Source organism: Arctopsyche grandis, chromosome 6, assembly GCF_051622035.1.
Source record: "Arctopsyche grandis isolate Sample6627 chromosome 6, ASM5162203v2, whole genome shotgun sequence".
Taxonomy (NCBI): Eukaryota; Metazoa; Arthropoda; class Insecta; order Trichoptera; family Hydropsychidae; genus Arctopsyche; species Arctopsyche grandis.
This window is the reverse complement of record NC_135360.1, coordinates 32529771-32545229: the sequence shown is the minus strand read 5'-3', so window position 1 is coordinate 32545229 and position 15459 is coordinate 32529771. Positions and strand designations below refer to the sequence as shown.

Sequence of the window (15459 nt, the reverse complement as noted above, 5' to 3'; positions counted from 1 at the left end):
TTATACGTACACATACAAAAGCACGCGAACGGCGCACGCCTAATTTAAAATCAGTTTTCGTGTTTGACTTTTTTTCGAAGCGAGCTTTTTCTCGACCTTTGTTGGCCTGGCACGCTCTCGTGCGTGCCAGCGTGCCTTCCCAGCATCCACACATAACGTCCAGCCTGACAAGTGAACCGATCCGTGCTCGATAACAGCTATGGGGCCTTCTATAAAAGTATATATGTATCTACGCTTACGTGCCTACTATTACTTCTGCCTACTATATATTATAAGCACTACTGTGTTTCAATATAATTTTATATTAATCGTGAGGAAATTTGGCTCCATAACTTACAATTAACTAAATGAAGTAGTACGGATAATAAATACAAATTCATATGAGGATGTAGTCTTGCGTTATGGAACTAGCCCTCATACATACAATATGCCAATAATAACACTGTTCGACACGAAAAATGGTTCAGAGACGAGATATGACTTTTCTTATAGATCTATGCCCAGTAAATACGAATCTGGTAATAAAAAATGTTGATTGGCTCGAGATTCAGAGATATATGTGTTTTTTAAATCGCGCGATTTTTCTATATCTTGGTGTTGTTCGGTCGATGTCTCAAAATCAGTCAATTTCCTGTTCAAAATGAATATTGGAATTTATAGTCGGGTATTTTATCTTCCATTTGTAGTACTTTTCAGCTTTCAAATCTCTCTAAGTAGTCGTCCAGTTTAAATCAAAAGTCAAAAGTACGTATTTTCGCTTGGGATTTTTTCCCACTGTTAATACTGTTTTATATTGAATATTTTCTATTGAAACGTGTTTATTAGAAAAGTGGTCTGGCCACAGTATTTTTTTTTCGTTTAAAAGGGTTAATTGGAAGTGTGCTGAATTTTAAATCGGTAAAATTGCGAGCTAAAGACTCGTACTAGTATTTACACGAATCTGAATTGAATTAATAGGGATAATACATTAAATTGTCTTTATATGAGAATTAAACAAAATTAAAATATAAAAATACTGAATTAAAAAAGGAATGTGAAAAAAGTGTAAAAACTAAAAAGATTGCAATATTAAGATTATTTGAAATGAGAGTAAATTAAAGTGAAAAAAGTAATTTGCAAAGTGGTGGTATAAAGCCGCGTATGGATAGCTAGCTGTCATCGCTTCGATCTGTCACAAGAATCCAATGTAAATTTTAATGAGTTCGTTAATGATTAAACTCATGTTGGAGATATTAGCTTACTTCAATGATAGCCCCCATATATCGGTAAAATATCAAAATTACTTAAAGAGTGGAAGTGGTTCAAAATCCCAACACTTAATTTTGACGGGCAGGAATTTCTTTGAACTAACTAATTGAGTTAAGGTAATAAAAAACTTTTCACTCCAACAATTCACTCCAATGAAACAACTTTAAACTGGATGTACTTTTGATTTACATTCAGTCTTGTGCCCGTTGATATTTCAACGGGTTTTTGAATAGAATTGATAGGTGATTTGTATTTAAAGTTAAAACTTTGACCATTTGTACATCGTCTTTAAAAAAAATGAGATTTTATTTTGAAAAGCTGTCAATTTGCATTGACAGAATTCGAAAACAGGAACAAAACTGCATTAATAAATCAATTTAGTTGAATTGAAGAGTCATCATAACATCTGTGCTCAAGGACACCATATATGCACACGCACGTATATGTATACAGTTATGTTATACACTCTTTCAGGTTGTCTTGTTTTGCAATATTTTACATTCCGAAGACACTTCCACAGATGCAACTGAATGATTGGCACATGCAATATCGCGATATAAATCGCTCGAAAATCCCATTAGCTTGTTGACGCGTCTGGCCTTTTCGGACACCGTATCGCGAACGAATCATCACCAATACGCCAACAAAGCACTCATTTCGTTCCACCTTCTCAGAATTTGTATTCTGGAACAGTCCTGGGACTGTAAGAAACCGAAACTTTTCGATTCGTATGCGCAAGAACTCGACCGATGAACTCTCGGGATAAACGGTATCCGGTATATCGCACAAATGCAACTGCCCGAAATCAACTAGTCGAAATACGACTTACTGGAAAAAAAAACTTTTCGTGATCTTCTTCGTTAATGCTACAAACCCTATCTAACGTCTAGTTATGAAATAGGCTATTGATTTAATGTACAATATTATTTTTATAATTCATGCCATAAGTTTTTTTTATATACAGCAAATTTTCGAGAAATACATACATGTAGGTAGCATATTTTTATAACATTCGACAAATTCGATATGATAATAACTCGAATTTGTAAGAAGCTGAGGGAGAGGATACCAATTTATTGGGTTCGTCACAAGAATCAACTTAAAAAATCAAAAAATTCTAAGAAGAGACGATCGATCTATGTTTTAATTACCACAAGATCTCGCCAGCAGCGTATTCAGCCAGGACTTGAACCCATGAACTCTCTACTGGTATGCAATAGCTCTACCAGTGCACTACGCTATATATGTATACTATAAAGTATTTATTTATTTAAGTTTGGACCATTGTGGCATTACACGAATCCCAAATGTGCCACAATGATACCTAATGGCCACAATATAATAGAGACGAGAAAAAAATCATACAGACAAAACTACATTAAGAAATAATCAATAAAAACAATAGCATTAATTATATTAAATACAGTAAAAATATCAAATAAACAGAATCTTGCATTTACAGCCAGCACCAATATACATATAAGAACCAGCTGTAAATACAAAACATACCTGCGAGGCCCCAATGAAAGAGAGAAGATCAAAATTCCACACATAAAATTATAAAAATAAGTATGAGCGCAGGATACCAGACACATAGGTTAAAATAATCTGGTCGAATAGCTATTGGAAAAGGAGCCATTCAATAAAGAGCAGATATCAAATAATAAAATACAAAGTAGGGAATGTCTTGCACCTATAGCCATCACCAATATATAAGAACTAGCCGCAAATACAAAACATCCCTGCAAGGCCCAAATGAAAGTGAGTAGATCAAAATTCCACTCATACATCACACACAATTATAAAAATAAGGATGTGCGCAGACTACCAGACAGATAGATTAAAATAATCTCCGATAACCTACACTCACTGAGGTGGAAAATATCACATTCAGGCTCAGCAGCAACGATTTTATTGATAAGTCGGATAGCTCTTGGAATAGGAGCCATTCGATAAAGAACTGTGCGAGTAGGAGGTACAACCATCAAATTATGATGACTACCACGCTCATAAGTGTTAGGGATATAAAGTACCAATTGTTCCAGCAACGACGGGCATAACCAAGTAGAAGGTGGAGAACAAAACGAATTAATGAGAAGTTTCTCCGAAGTTCAGGGGAATTATACCCAAGCGTACCCAAAAAGAAAGGATTAGGGCAGAGATATGGGTAATTTATTTCCTATAAGGGACATAAAGTCCCAAATGTTCCAGCAACGACGAGCATGACGTATTACCACGTAGAAGCTAAAGAACAATATGAATTAATGTAAAATTTTTCCGAAGTTCAAGGGAATTATACCCATGCTCAAAAGGAAAGGAGTAGGGTAGATATATTGGAAGCCAACAGTATGGCTTAATGGTAGCGTATATGTTTAGCACCAAGTGATCAGTGGGTTCGATCCGCCATACTTCTGGTTAGATTTGGGGATATTTTTGACTCCAAATCAATCGTTTCTTATCAGAGTTTGCCAATTTTGTCTGATCATTGTTGAAACGGTTCCTCAAAATCATATTTCCTGCTGTCACAAATCTTCTGTATTTTTTGTGTGTATAATTTGAAAAAAATATGTACAAAAATCTAAATCCATAAATATCTCAATGGATTAATTCTGTAATTAATTAATTGTTATTTCGTGTTCTTCAGCTTCTGGAAATACAGTGATTTATGTAATAATAAAATGCTGCATTGTTTGTAATTAATTGTCCAGGAAGGCGTATTGGAGTCTTCCTGTCAAGCCTTCCTGGTATATATCTATGTAAAAATAAAATAAAATATATGGGTAATACCCGTACTCTTTCCTATATAATCATTACGAGCATGTATGTTACATATGTCGATTTCCATATAACTTATCAAATTGTATTTCAAGAACTCGACAGCCGACAGACCCCTTATTTTAAGCAATGTGACATCCGAGCAATTGATTTTCGTGCAATTGATTTCGACAAATTTACCCAGAGCCAGGATAAACAAATCCTTCGCCATCAAATTAAGACGTTTAGTCCGACCGGTCTAAATTTAGACTAAACTGTGAGCAATCGAATCGTATGATCGACGATCCACTGGTTTAATTGTAGGGTTTTCGAGAAACACTAAACCAGTAGCCGGTCGCTGGGATTAATAAATCGGTGAATTTCCTCCCCCCCCCCTCTCGTAAGTGAGTGTGATGGTCCAGATAGTGATTTTTTCCCCGATCAAATTGGCGCTAATTGCACGATGATGGTTCTGTATGATGGTCTAAATTATTTTTTCAAGTATTTCATGGGCGTTGGTAGTCGTCGTCGATTATGAATTGTTACATTTATCAAAGATAATGGGTCCGCGTTTTGTTCAGACGTATCATTTGCAAATTTTTCACATGTTAAACAGAGGTTCGAAACATTTTTTATCCACTTAGAAATATGTACATTCATATATATGGTACACATCTCCGCCAGTGACCGAATCTCTGTCACTTTATTTTTAATGCTATTTAGTTTTACTTTAATTTAAAAAAATCAAAGCTTTATCGAATGAATACTGGCATAAAGATTTGCACACATCTCTAGCGATTTGTTTGTCTAAGCTGTTTCTCGGCGATGTGCAACTCTTCTGTTAAAAGATATGGCTTTTGTTTGCAATACAATATAAATAGTGGGGTGATCTTTAAAGGACTCAACATTTTGCTAAATAATGGACCAAACATTGTAAGCATAATACTATTTTAAATGCGCGTTGCGATTTTTATATATGTACATACTAGCTTAACCCGGCATACGTTGCAATGCCACAATAACGCGTGCAATTCCAGTTCCCGTTCCACAGACATTCAATTTTATATATAGGTATAGATATATTTGTTGACGTGGGCCATCCGCTGTGTGTTTGTGGTACAGCCCTGAATGGTCAGTACATTCGAGTGCGAGGTAGGCGTGGCGCGATTATTGTTACACTCGCGGCGTGATGCGATGAAGGCGGGAGGATAACTTTACTTTCGCGTCAGTAAAAATTGTTATGAGTGGTATGAAATGTCAGGTTGGTATGAGTGGTACGTAATGTATTTGTACGTTGGCATGCGTGCGCGCAAGTTGGTTACCAACGTACACATTTCCTTGACTACACACTGGCGCTTCATACTTTTGCGTCGATAAAATCGCAATTACGAATATTATTATTAAGAGGTTTTATCCGGTTTTTTTTTAGTACAGTACAGTAATCTTCCCGGAAATGCATACAACAAATCCTGAAAGTTCCATCGTAATTGGTTGAGTCGTTTAGGAGCCTATTCGAGACACACATACAGACATTCATTTTTTTTTTATATATAGATGCATTTATTTGTAATTGTAATTCACGGGGATTTGATTCTAATAACTTTTCTCGCTATAGCAAATTTCGTTGCTAGATACATTTAACCTAAACAACTAAGACTATGTATATGATTATAATTTTGATTGCAATTGTTGGACAAAAATAGTCAATTGATGTAGACTTTTTTTTATATTTCAGTCAGGAACGTCATTTGGAAATTCAGGGAAAGGATTCCCCCCCCCCCCTAGTTATGGCCAGGCCAGGAGGATACATATAATAAAAGTTTAGGACACCAAAAACTACATCAAGCTTAAACATGTTGGTCAGAAGCTTCTTCAGAAACTTTTGCCCCCCCTCTCTGAAAAAAGTCCCTGATTTCAGTAATGAATCCTTATGTTTAAAAGTCATTTATTGATACGACGTATATACATACATACATACATATGTAGATAAAACAAATATGTAAATTGGGAAATAAAAAACTGTTGGTTCTTGGTCATTTGCAATCAATCTCTGGAATTACTCGTATACATATGTACATATATGTACATGAATGTAGTATCAAGTATCAAGTAGTACTAGTATTATAAATTACATTCCGATTGTTCATTGTTTGAGAATGCCTGGAGAATGAATTGATCCAATTCGAGATAATCGCCTACCAAATGACCATTTTGTAAAATACTTTGGAAGGAAATCGCATTTGCCTTTTTTATTTTTGGACAATTTTCTCAAATATCAACAGACGTCTAGACACAAAAATAAATCAAAAAGTAGAGGGTTTCTCCGATTCTACAATATAAATGTACCATTCGTTAATAATCACACCAATCACTACGATTCTTAGCTAAAATCAACCGTAGTCTAATCCAGTGGCTCTTATAGCGTGTTATTAAATTATAGCGTGGCTGTATAATTGGCATCGGCAGAACAACTACTTATTGAAAAATCCCAAAATTTTTCTTTAAAATATTGAACGAATTCCTACTTTTATACGCCAATCTCAAAATATAGGTATATGCGACGATATGGACGATAGACGTCACCGAGAAAGATGTTGGAGTATTTTCAAACGTGTCTATTACGATTATTTTTCACCATGGTAAGATGGCGGACACTTATATTGATGACCGAACCGAGCAAAATGGCAAAGTTTGAAAACGATCAGATAAGAACCCAAACTTCGTCAGACGACAAAATCGATTCTGAACTAAGAAGAGGTTAGTAAAAAGAGACCTGAGTGTAAAGTCAATTCCTACATCTATACTTTTTATAGGTCGTTGGCCGCAGAAAAATCGTCTAGTAGCCGCATGCGGTCACAGTGGCAACATTTGAGAACCAGCGGTCTAAACGTGTGTGAATTCTCATAGTATTTATGGCAATTATTGAACTGAAAACGCGAAATTCGCACGCGTTAATATAATATATAAAAAGGTTATCGCAACAGGATTTCCATTAATTTTCGCCTTAATCTCAGCTTTTTAACGCGTAAAAATCGTTTTTAACGACTCTAATAATTCTCTCGAGTTATTTTTTCGACCGACGCCGTTTTCGTTGTATTTTTTTTATTATTTTTTGTTTTTTCTTCTCATAATGATTTAGTAACAGCGCCTGAAGCTCCCTTAATGTGTGTAAATCACGCATTACTTTACCGAGAGCTAGTTTGCTCGCAGTCATTCGAAAGTGACGAAATAATTCATGTCGAGCCTCTATTATCTCTATTACACGTTCATATGTGCCTATACGAATTTTTAACGTAATATATTGTCAGCAGCAAATGCGCAAGCAAATTGTATAGATTGACCTCTGAGGTCACGATTATAATAGTTCTTGAACAGGTGTCACCCGGATGGAAAAAAAAATACGACAAGTTCCAATAATCATATTCACAACAGTGTAGATTGTTTATAGCTGGGCACATTTCAGGTCTATAACATAATAAATCTTATCAAATGTTGTTTATTTTAATCAACCAATATATGTGACTGAAAATAATTTTAAAATCATGTACTTATATGTACATATCTAAGAATTTATTTGAATCATATATACATATGTATGTATTGTTTCCTGACTGCCAGGAGCTAATATTAAAAAAATAATATTATTTAACGGCCGACCAATCACAAACGTCTTCGACCAATCCTGCCAATCAGAAACGCCTTTATTTAACTGATCGGTAACTACATATAACAAATGGTCAGTTAATTTGAACCATTAAAAATACGGAAAGTATTTATTTATTTATTATAAACCGTCAATAATACAAAATAAATCCCTCAAAATAATTTATAATACACCCATATATGTATACTAACTTGAAAAAACTGCATGCCATATACGTATAATATTCCGTTTGTTACAGACATTACTAACAAACTAACCAGTAGATTCTATGAAATAATCACTAATAACTAGAGCCCGGAATCTGAAGGGGCTGTTTATTGTTCAAATATTGTAAATGCATTGTTAAAGGTTTGCCGAACCTTTTTTACAAAGGATTTACAACAATGGAACAATAGGCGGCACGTTTCCGGCCCCTTCAAATTCCGACCTCTACTAATAACTAGAGGTCGGAATCTGAAGGGGCCGGAAACGTGCCGCCTATTGTTCCATTGTTGTAAATCCTTTGTAAAAAAGGTTCGGCAAACCTTTAACAATGCATTTACAATCTTTGAACAATAAACAGCCCCTTCAGATTCCGGTCTCTACTAATAACCATACTAACACACTTGTGAAGAGTCTCGGTGATTACAACGAAATGTCTATATCCTTCAGGTATAAACACAGATTACCTAAACACTATCTGCTTTAGGTGGTCGACTTTAGAGAGTCTTTAATTAATATTATGTATTAGATGTATTATGAGCATTTATAAGAATTGTAAATAGGTTTTTGAGCTATTTTTCCTATTATGCTGTACATTAACATTAGGATAATATAATACTATGATTACTAGCAAAATTAAATTAAAATTGTAAAATAGAAAATGATCAGTAGATCAGTAGCTATTAAAATAGATATAAGATGTATTGCGAACATAATTTATTAATAATAAAAATCAGTTAAAAATAAAAAAATAAACCGTCAGTTATATTGTTATATATGTACAACTAGATTGTACAATATTTTATATACTACATATACATATAAGGGTCAGTAGATTGAATAAATGGTCAATTTATTTTGCCAATAGGTTTGTAATTTGATATGTGAAATTTGATTGTGTTATTAGTAATAACTTATTACACATTGTGAGAAGATACATATGTGAAGCCCAAACAAAGCACACGCGATCTAATTTTATAGAAAGGACACTTCATGAATCCAATCAAATTATTATATAACCAAACCAATAAATTAACTGACCATATTTATATATACTTAATGACCATTTCATTTGAAAGCTACATACTTATCAACTGAATTTAATTGATTTTTATACTGACATATGTATGTATGTAAAGTGTAGTTTACGATGGTTAGTTCCAAAGTTAAAACATTTTCTAACTTTATACATACGTACATATATGTATGTATAAGACACTTTAATGAATCCAATTTAAGTATTTACTGATCAAATTGGTAAATTAACTGACCAAATCTGTATACATTAAGTTGACTGATTTTTGTTTATGTTCTATTCCAGTGGTTCTCAGGCGAAATTTTACCGTGGCCGCAGAGGTGATAATAGTGGTCCCGTGGAAATGTCCGATGGCTGCACCAAATTTAATCAAATAAATTAAAGTTACAGAAAAGTGGATCAATTTATTCATAAAACAAAAGAATTTTAACATTTTGGTATCTACTTATTTCATAATAATGCAAATGGAAATTGCTCAATACTCCTTTCTTCCAATGCAAGCCGCATTGCTGCTTCTAAGTTTGCGTCTGTCAGCTGGTTTCTAAATTTGTTTTTAATAAAGTGCATTACACTGAATGATCTTTCGCAATATACGGTAGTGGGAAAAATAGACAATATTAATAAAGCAATTGTTGCCAAATCTTTATATTGGTTTGTTTCATTGTCAACGAATATTTCCGACCAAAATTTTTGAACCGAAATATTATTAAAATGGTTATTAAGTACTTGATCATGACTAATTTCTAATAATGCATATTTTACGTTAGCCCAGTTAATTAATCTCAATACTGAAAATGATTTTAATCTATTTTGTATTACTATGAAATTTTCATTTGTCATCATAATAAAAGGGGAAGATACAAAAGAAACAGTTTTAAAAATATTCAATTCTTCGAACCTTTTATCAAGTTCCAGATTCAGAGATTTACTCCATTATTTTAAGATTAGTTTTAATTTTGAAGTTGTTTCTGTCATCTTATCTATGAAATCACTAACAGAAGATAAAATTGAAAAATTGTCATTTTCAACTTCTGTCACAAGGCTTTTCGCTATAATTTTAGTTTGTCAATATTGGGCATGGTTTCTATAATATTATTGTTAAGTTACTTTTTTGTAGTTTTTAAAATATATTTAATTTTTTTTAAATATTAGTATTATTCAGTATTAAGTCGCTGGTGGCCGCAGTAAAATCCACTAGTGGCCGCACTCGAGAACCACTGTTCTATACCATTTTCAAACATTCACTCACGAATTCCTACAGCGAATTATGTACAAAAAAAATATTTTATTTATTTTTAAATAAATCATTATGATTTTTAAATATTTCTGTCAATATAGTTTATTTAAATAGGGTGATTAATTTTAGACCACCTTATGAAATCAATAAATTTGTATAACATCCATACACAAATTTTATATCATTACAAAAGTCCACAACGTTTTTCTGAAGATGACTCAAATAAAAAAAGTCATCATCAATACAGATAATGTCAAACGGGGGTGATCCTCCAATTTCGCACCTGTCAACGTCGCTATCGGCATATTTAAACGAATATGACCAAAACTTCCAATAAACTCACCTGACGGAGATTAGGTACCTCTGATTAGCTGAAACAAAACCCAAAACTTTTTACTCGGAATTTTGTCACACAATATGATACGCATACATACATATGTATATGCATATTCGGTCGTGTTTGTTTTTGGTGGCTGTGAGGAGATATCGCAGAGGCCAATCGGGTCGTAATAAATCTGATGATGAAATACGTTGTATAGCAGGCCCCTTTCTTGTACGCCGATTTTACAAGGTGGTTGGATCTAGCGGTCTACAGCGACGACCTTAATCATCATCGAGACCACGGGTGGTCAATTACCCACTGCCGGAGCCCATTAATCACCAATTAAAAACATCACGAAACGGCATCGGATTAGTGGTGGTAGCTCTCGGTGCCTGTCGATCGGTATATCGAACAACCCAAAATCCAATCGAGCAAATTTCATACTATTACAATCTGCTGGGTCTATTGCCCCTCGTCTAATCATTGGGTGTCCAATGATTAGTCGAATGCGTTCGGCTATTTGCTTAGGTCTTTATAATGTCGTAATGAGTGAGGATGGGTGGATCTACATACATAACATAGTATCCTCATATTAGCTTAATAGCTCGAATTGAACGGTTTTTATCAGAGAAATGTTATAATAATATAAGTGGCTTTAGGCGTTATATTGTTGTCAAGTGACGAATGTACACAGACGTTCCTAAGTTTAGCATCAGTCGTATTTGATGCTTGGTGGTCAACGTATGTCCGATAAAAACTTCTCTAGGCAAGGGCAATGGGCAAGTGCATCGTTAAAAATTGCACAATGCATTCAAAATACACACAATAAACAACATGGGATACATTTTTATAAGTAAATTGATCATTTAAGTAACATATTATTCAATTAACAGTCATGGCGATTACCCGCATTCTATATAAAATTTCAGGGGTGGCACCAGAGAAATATAAAATTTATTTTTAAATAAATGTAAAAACATTTCTTTGGTGGCGCCGAATACTCAATTATATTAATAACCAATTATTTAAGTTTAATTAATATAAACATCGTTAATTTTTTATTATACATATTTTTGTTGAAACTATACTTTACACGTTAATTTAAGAGTTCCCAATGACAGACAAATACAAAAAAGTGGATAAAAAAAATTCGCCAACTGAGAAAAGAAACGAATTGGCCACCAACGCCCAACACCACCATATACTCAAATTGTAAATAAATCGATATCAAAATAAAACTTTAATTTCTGTAGTGAATATGTGATGACCCTGATTGTATTGCGTGGGTTTTAGCGTAGTTATGGAGACGTATAGCGTAATATTGAAATTATTTATTTATTCGAAAATGCGCTTCTATTATTATAGCATTTATCTGGTTTTTATAGTCTTGCGATCTAAGTTAGAATTTCTTTCAATGTAGATTTTCATTTATTTATGTGATAATTCGAATTTTCCTGCATTTCTTGGGCGGGTAATAATTGAAAAAAAGTAAAATTTAAATAAAATCCGGCTACTAATTACTTTGACTGTATAAAGAGCAAGAAAATTTTTTATGAAATCAGCCAAATTGCATGGCATTGCTCGAGGAAGATGGGAGCCGAAAAAGAGTAAAATTTTTATGATCTACCGTTTAAGTTATACATATGTAGAATTTAATTAGATTCTACAGTAAATTTAGCTGTTTTAAATTTAAAACTAAAGATTTGCATTGGAGAAAAGCACATTAATATTTATATATTAAGAAAGTGGAATTGTCCAGTATTGCTTGGGTAGGTGAAAGTTAAAAAAAAGTAAAGTATTAAATTTTTCAGAAAGTGTTTTAGTCTACAGCTCAAGTTAGAGTATCATGAATTAGTTAGTATGTTGATTTACAAATGGGACAAATGAGCAATAATCTTTATATATGTATGTAGTAAATAATCAAATTTCCCGGCATTGCTTGGGTAGGTGAAAGTTGAAAAATATTTAAAATGTACAACTTTTCTTGTACAAATTTAAAATATACAAGTGCTCTATTCTATAGTTCAAGTTAGATTATTTTGATTTTTAAATGTTTTTTATTATTACGAAATTATGTTCACAATACATCTTATATCTATTTTAATAGCTATTGATCTACTGATCATTTTCTATTTTACAATTTAATTTAATTTGGTTATTAATCACAGTATTATATTATTCTAATGTTAATCTAAAGCATAATAGGAAAAAGAGCTCAAAAACCTATTTACAATCCTTATAAATGTTCATAATACATCTAATACATAATATTAATTAAAGACTCTCTAAAGTCGATGACCTAAAGCAGAAAGTTAGATTATAATAAAATAGTATGTATGTAGATTTGCTTAGTGAGAAAAAATACATCAACCTTTATATAGTAAAATAGCCAAATAGCCCGGCGTTGCTTGGGTAAAAAATTTAACGTTTTCATAAATTCTTTTAGTTAAGTTAGAGTTTAATGAAATATATAGCAAATTTAAGTTCTTAATTGGAAACTGTAAATTTGTATAGAAAGAAATATACCTACATTTTTACACATATGTGTAGGTATAGTAAAGATTACGAAATATGTATGTAGGTATTTATTGATTTCTCTATGTTGTCTACATTTCAAATTACGTATGTTTTATGAATTTCAGTGTATTTTTTCAGTTCTGATTCTTATCCAGTTCAAGTTTTTGATATTCAATTTAGGAGTATAACATCAAGTTGTTTATAACAAAGAATCCTTTCACCAAAGTGATATCCAACTTTATTAAACTAGATAGCATTTAAATTGAAGTCAGTATTTCACTATTGACTTCATACAGGTATATTCCAATTATTTAGTTCCATTTTACAAGCACTTTCAGCCGAATTCAATTATTCAACCACTCATGCAAAATTTAATTATTCAACCACTCTTCAGCAGAGCTCACATTGTTCAGAAGTTCGATTGCCACCACCTCTGATTCCATAATTAAAAGTTGGAATACCAAATAACTATACACGGAAATTGGATCTGTTGATTGAGCCTCAACTAATCAACAATTAACTACATCTGATTGAGCACGATGCCACTTGCAGATGCTTGGGCATGTTGTCGGTGCAAATTAAAGTCGCCATAGCTTGTATTCGATCATTAATATTCGTTATATATCTCTACCAAGAGAGACGAGATATGTATATTCATAAGTGATTGAGACGAGATCGTGAGAAGGTCGATGAAAATGCACGATTTTAATTGGATATACTTGTATAGTGTAGATATAATAAAAGCATGTCTCATTTGACGTTTCCATTTGAGTTCTCAATTCAATATCTTGCTGGTTAAGTTGCCCACTGATTTATCTTAGGAATATTGTATGTATAGTAAGTACATGTCTACCCATTTGTTCGTCGTTGATATTTCTCATTAACATTGCTACGTATCCTATAAGATTTGTCAACCCAAAAACTGAAGTGTTGTTTCTCTTAGGGTCTACCGTACTAGTCTACGTACTGTCAAACTTACGTCAGTGTGTTGTGCCCATTTCGGAAAGGAATTGATACACGAATTAAAATAAAGTTATGTTATATAACCAGCAGCGTCGTTTAGTGTTGAGTGTTGTATTCTTTCGTGCAAGGTGTCACGGGTTCGATTCCCACTAGAGTCTCGTTGTTGGCCAGACCTTGGTTAGTCGAGGTCGATCGTTTCTGATCAGAATTTGCCAATTTTCGTGATTTTCATTGAAACGGTTCTTCTAAAAATTGGCTTTTCCTATCCAATTTTCTATTGAAAACCTTGGGTTATTATTATATCTCAGTTTTCGCCAGATTTCTCTCCATAAATGTATCTGTGGATGATAATTGAATGTAAAAATTCGTATTGTTAAAATGTTATTGATCGTATTGTTTACGATGTTTCTAATATCTGATCATAGATGTCAGGTCTTGTTTCGATTTACATGTGTTTGTATGTAACAATTATGTATTTAATAAATATAATATACAATTTCTCGAGTCTTAGTCTGTTTAGCACACTCGCCGCTTTGGAGCAATCTGTTAGGCGAGTGTGCATGATTAATTGAAATAAATAAAAATAAAAAATAAAATAAAATATAAATATAATGTAAGGTAATTTATAGGCGCGCGCACGTATTAATCGTAAAAAGTTGAGTGCGTGCATTACACGCTCACCGATCGAACCCATTCATCCGCGTCGAAATGATGAATGAATGTGTGTGTGTGTCTTCGTGGATCTGTGTGTGTATACGGTCCCGTCACTGACGTCACCCGTCGCTCGGCCTGACGTCGCACAAGTCAAACGCTCCACACCCCCCCCCCCACTTCCCCGCTTCCCCGCGTTTCCTCGACCACTTGACTCTGATTGGCTGTACGCCTCTGTGACTCTGATTGGCTATGTCTCCACGTGTCTGCCAAATACATACACACATCGCGTCTGTTTTTGCATTTCAAGCATTGAATCTAATCATTAGATGATTTGTACTCAATTGGAATTGAAGCTGATGATTGACGTTTTAAGTAACTGTTGAAAGTTTCAGCTCAACTCTTGACGAGTCAGAACCAACCTATCCACACCTGGTTCTGAAGCAACCGCCATACAATACCGACACATCAGAAGCGTTGAATGATTTGTCCCACGACAAGCTTTCCCAAAGTCAAATTTACTCGTGCTTCTGCTACACATACCCAAATGGAGGTAGCAGGATTGCGTGGGCAGCGAGTGGTGTGGGTGTGCTTTGGTAGCCGTATCGAATGCCGCTCTTCAGTATTAACATGTCAGTCAGGAATGGATGGCCAGTAATTAATATTCGTTTTGGGTGTAGTGATTAACGTTTCGGACCTCTCCTTCTACCTATCTCCCTCCACCTTCAATATCTACGCCCCCTCAGCATCTTCAGCTCCCGATACCCTCTCCAATTATCCGCTGGTCACTCACAATGCCAGTTCGGTGAACAGTCACGCTCTTCTCATTATGTGGTCCGTACTACCCACAACGTACATATACGTAG

General features: G+C 33.9%; 1 protein-coding gene across 1 annotated transcript in view; it reads left to right on the top strand.

Annotated features, from left to right (window-relative positions):
* Positions 1-15459, top strand: part of Ns4 (Nucleostemin 4) — a 433570-nt gene that overhangs the window by 102511 nt on the left and 315600 nt on the right. The gene's annotated exons all lie outside the window — the stretch shown is intronic.